At 29.9% G+C, this 5323-nt stretch overlaps 3 non-coding genes across 3 annotated transcripts; 2 read left to right on the top strand and 1 right to left on the bottom strand.

Moving 5' to 3' along the window:
* The first annotated feature begins 1918 nt into the window (after positions 1–1918).
* Positions 1919–2021, top strand: LOC131068446 (U6 spliceosomal RNA). Its single transcript, XR_009112015.2, has one exon. It is a non-coding gene; the product is annotated as a U6 spliceosomal RNA (small nuclear RNA).
* A 1630-nt stretch (positions 2022–3651) lies between these two features.
* Positions 3652–3724, top strand: TRNAA-AGC (transfer RNA alanine (anticodon AGC)). The gene has a single exon. It is a non-coding gene; the product is annotated as a tRNA-Ala (tRNA).
* Positions 3725–3894: 170 nt separating this feature from the next.
* On the bottom strand, positions 3895–3966 carry TRNAW-CCA (transfer RNA tryptophan (anticodon CCA)). Its single transcript has one exon. It is a non-coding gene; the product is annotated as a tRNA-Trp (tRNA).
* Between the last annotated feature and the right edge of the window lie 1357 nt (positions 3967–5323).

Below are 5323 nucleotides of genomic sequence, written 5' to 3'. Positions count from 1 at the left end.
TTACAGGAACATTTGTTCATCAAATATTTTGATAGTCTATCAAGGGAAAAATTGCCCTTGCAAAAATGTTGTTCTCAATGACACCCTTTGCTTAGGAAATTCCTCAATCAAATGAATTCTAACACTAAATGTCTCTAAGCATTGATAAATTTTTTCATTAGATGATTATGTGAGCAAAACAATAACAACTTTTGGGGCATTCAATTTCTTAATGTCACGCCCCCTTACGTACACCTCTACCAATAGCCTCATGATTATTCTATCTTTATTCAAGTAATGATTAAAATTATATTTTTTTATAAATATTTGTAATTTAATTGACGAAAATGATTGTATATTTCTAGTTATGCTATCTTCTAAGTTCAAATTTTTCATAAGAGCAATTGGATTGGTTCTTTCTTCTCTCTCAAGGTTGAGACAATTTAACTAATGAACGAGTTCTAATTTAAGCTATATATGTTTATCATGTTATAAACTACTTAAAAAGTGCAAATATGTCAATATTTAGATAATCTTATTATTTCCAAAAAAAAAATTAAAAAAATGTATGTATAAATAAACTTTAAAAAAAGGAAGAAAGATGAATATGTAGTCATGGGACAAATTTACTAGTAAATATTGGATTATAACTACATAACTTTAACAATCATATTCATCTATCTTCCTTTTTAGTTAATAATTGACTTTATAGAATCATGCTATAAATAGTAGAATTATTATTTTTCTTTTCTTAGAACATAGTCATGATTATCCACATATTGAAAATGAGGCATAGCTTTGTTCGCTTGTATTGAACATTATTTCTAGTGGATAAAGTCCACTCTATATTTTAACATTCCAATATAAATATATATATATAGAAATGGGGGACTGAAAGAATGAACCAAGACACTTACAAAACATAATTATCGCTAAAAGAACATATGCAAAACAAAACAATATACTCAAAGAACATAACATGAAGTTCTTATCCTCAAAGACAGATAGAGAAAGAAGACTAAATCCAACCATATACAAAGTTAATCACAAACATTATAAGATATTTTTCAACATATTACAAAGTTTCTACATTTGGAAGTTACTTCCTCAATTCTCAGAAGTTATGGTGAAGACAAATTGAAATCTTGTCTCATTAATAACAAATGTGGTCTTGAAATAGAGGTCACAAGTTCAAATTCAATAAGAGAGTAAAGTATGTATGCCTTGTTTGTAGCACAATTAGGTGCCTCAAGCAAGGGTAGTCTCATTTTAGTATAAACTATCTATAAACTCATATACAGACTGTCCAATCTTAGGCATATTTCATGCATTTACATGTCAAATTGTTTCAAAAATAGATTTTTGTTTACTAACATTTTGATGTCAATGTAGATGCCTCTGGACATAATTAAATATTGAACAAATTTTCTTTCCTAACCTCACACGGCATCTAAAAAGAAGCCATGGCTAACAAAACAGAATCCCTGCATCTGCCACGTGTGTCAACGCGTGATTCCAATGGCCCATAACATTAATGGTCAAAACACTGGTTCCGTAATACAATGAACTCAACACGTTTTGGAAACATGTTTCTTTCGCATAAAAAATGTTTTGCATCGATGGAAGAAAAAGTTGTCTGCTAAGCTGAAAAAGTGTGCCTGAAGTTTTAAGGCGGGCAATGTGGCCGCCTTAAACCGGCGAATTTAAAGCCCAAAATCAGCTGGCATTCCGAGAATATGACGGCATTCAAATGGATATCTGATTTTTTAAGCGAGGACTACTTGAAATTGTCAGGATGTCGTACAACTAATTAAATTTCCTTGGCTTTAGTAGGTGCGATTTTAGTAGTGTGCAGATTTTATTTCTTACTTTACTCCCACATGTCGTACAACTAATTAAATGAGAGGCTTTAAATTTAAAGAGTTACTGCTATTATAGTGTCTCTTCGGAGACATCCGATAAAATTGGAACGATACAGAGAAGATTAGCATGGCCCCTGCGCAAGGATGACACGCATAAATCGAGAAATGGTCCAAATTTTTTTTATGGGGCGGTCAATAAAATATTCTGAATTATTAAGAAATTCTTATCAAGGAATTACTTAAAATAGACATCAATAATAAAAGAAAAATGAATTTTTATAATCATTTTAAATATAAATTATAAAAAAATTGCTCAAAGTTTTAATTTTTTTGTAGTGATTGGTTAAACTAATAAGAAAATAAAATTGAATGCATGCAATAGTATCTTACCTTAATAAGAATTAACAAGTAATTGTACATATTGTTTGTTTAGATATCTTTTTCGTCAAGATTAATAAAATATTCTTGATTAATTTTAAAATCGAATGCATTCAATAGTATCTTGCCTTAACAAGAACTAACAAGTAATTGTACATATTGTTTGTTTGGATATCTCTTTCGTCAAGATTCATAAAATATTCTTGATTAATTTTAAAATTGAATGCATGCAATAGTATCTTGCCTTAACAAGAACTAACAAGTAATTGTACATATTGTTCATTTGGATATCTTTTTCATCAAGATTAAGAATATAGTAATTGTAAATATTGTTCGTTTGGATATCTTTTTCATCAAGATTAATAAAATATTCTTGATTAATTTTTTATCAAGGAATTTATTAAAATTAAAATGGAGATTGTTTTGCCAAAGAATTTATCAAAATTGAAATGAAACTCCTTTCTCTAAGATCAATAAAATGTTAAGGATTAATTTTTTACCAAGGAACTCAGCGAAATTGAAATGAAGCTCAATAATACAACGTAATTGTACATATTGTTTGGACCTTCTTATTTTGTATGCTTTCATATAATTGGAATGTGCATTTAGAGGAGATGTGTAGATCAAATATATAACTAACTTATGGATTATTAGTATCCAAGCCATTTGTAAGGGAATTTACCATCAACTTTCATGAGTGACTAAGATGATTGGATTGTATTTTTGGGTAGAAATCTTTGTCTTCTTCATGTTGCATACTAGATATCTTGTATGACTAATGTATTCTCGTAAAGTAAAATATGATACGCATGATAAGAGATTTTCCCTTATATTTCAGTCTTGAATAAACAAAATAGGCAATTAAGGTATTTGATAGAGATAAGTATTGAAAGGAAGCTTGCACCCTTCATTAACAATGAAAATTTTTAAAACAAATCAAATTTGTTAATTTAAATTACTTAGACAAAGTATCCCTAAATTTTTCATGGTGATAGATTCTTACGAAATACTACCTTTGCATGGTAGAAATGGTTGCTTGGACATCATTATTCTTATCCAAGTGTTATAGCTAATTAGGATATTGAAAAAGTAAATTGAAAAAACGGTAACACCATTTAAGGACAAAACATCATCCCTCGTATGGTATGATGAGAAATCCACACCAAAACAAAAAGCCACTATCTGATACAAATTGGAAAGACGCTACGAAAACTGAAAATCTGATTTGGAATTAATGTGGTTCTGCTGCATTCAATCAAACAATTAAAAACAATACCAAACTTGGATTTTAAATGATAAAAAAAATCATCCTGTGTCTTACTACTGATGTGGCATGTGGGTTCTGCTCCTTTGTCGATTTCGTTTGCATCACTTTTGCCGTTTTAGAAGAAGATTCCAGATAATAGAAGGAACAGTGTGTGGGGGATGTGTAGGGGATGTAGCTCAGATGGTAGAGCGCTCGCTTAGCATGCGAGAGGTACGGGGATCGATACCCCGCATCTCCATTGCATTCGCTGGTTTTCTTATCTTTTCTATTTCGCCTGCAATTGAAATCGAAATCGGTTGGCCTGTTGTTTTTGTTCAACTGGGGAGAGTAAAAGCTTTACAAAAAGATCAGGAGGATATCCATTGCATTTGCTTTTCTTAAATTTTCAGAAAACTTAAATCTTTAAATTGAACCCGACGTGAATCGAACACGCAACCTTCTGATCTGGAGTCAGACGCGCTACCATTGCGCCACGGATCCCGTTCGTACAATATCATTTGCAAATACAAATTCTTTTCACCAAAATCAATCTATTTAGCCTGAGAAAATTTAATTTCTGTGATCAAAATACTAACGGTGTACAGACAGACATAAACATGAAATGTGCAAAAAGAAGCGGTCCTGCTTCTCGTAAAGAAGCAAACAATTCCATTGACAGGATTTGAACCCGGTTCGCTTGGGTGGAAGCCAGCTAACCTAAAGCGAACTAGACGACAACAAAGATGAAAGGTGCATTATTTGATTATATGTTTGCATTATATTTAAAAAATTAAAGGCATATTTGCCCGTTCTCTCAATTAATTAATTCTCTCTGCATTTAGTTCTAATCTTTTCCAACGTATTTTTCATCAATGATATGTTAATACTAGCAATTGCATCTTGGTGTGCAATGGGTATGTCAAATAGAAGAATTTTGGTCAAAATAATAAACATTAGAAAATTGAAAAATATTGGAAAAAAAGAATTGATAAAGTGAAATATTGTAAATCGTAAATTTTTAATAAGTTGAACAAGTTTAATAATTCATCATATAGAGATAATTCATTATCACCAAGAAGAGTTCATTGAAATAAAGGATAAGAAGAATCATACATTAGAACTTGGTAGTATATATAAACATGAAAAAATGATCAATGGTTAATAGTGTTACAAGCAAGTATGCACACTATAATAACAAACACCATGAAATTGAATACATGGTTTACATTATCTTTGCTTGAATATAATCATTTGAAATGTCCTTGGAACCTCTCAAGCAAATGCAAAATCAACATGTGTAGAGTAGGTCCTAATTTTTTTGTTTGCATATCTTCCCCATTCAGAGGTTTTGTTTCAATTGTATTTTGATTCTTGCAAGAGAATACATAGTTGCATAGTTGATTTCAAACTATAGAGAAGAATAATAGCCAAAACAATAATTGATAAAGTGATATAATGCAAATTTTAATTTTTTGACGAGTAACCTAGATAGAGATCATTCATTTATCACCAATATCGGGTCTTTGAAATCAAGGATATGAAGATTCATATTTTAGAATTTGTCGTGTGTAAAATATGATTAGAACCAAAGCCATTCTTTTAAACACTTAATACATGGTTACAAAACACCAAAAAATTGCCATATATCTAGTTTGATAAAACATATTTCATATAATTACAAATACTATGGAATTGAATATATGACTTACATTATTTTGTATTGAATATAAGCATTTGTTTTATCAATTGTGTAAATGATCTAATTGCAAGAAAATTATATGAAATAAATTAAAGAGAAAAAATGAAGTTTTAAAAGGATAAGAAACATCAATTTATTTGATCTATTAAAAAAATTCAA

The sequence above is a fragment of the Cryptomeria japonica genome, chromosome 10, assembly GCF_030272615.1.
Source record: "Cryptomeria japonica chromosome 10, Sugi_1.0, whole genome shotgun sequence".
Lineage (NCBI taxonomy): Eukaryota > Viridiplantae > Streptophyta > Pinopsida > Cupressales > Cupressaceae > Cryptomeria > Cryptomeria japonica.
Note: the sequence above shows the minus strand (reverse complement) of the source record. Positions and strands in the feature narration are given on the sequence as shown.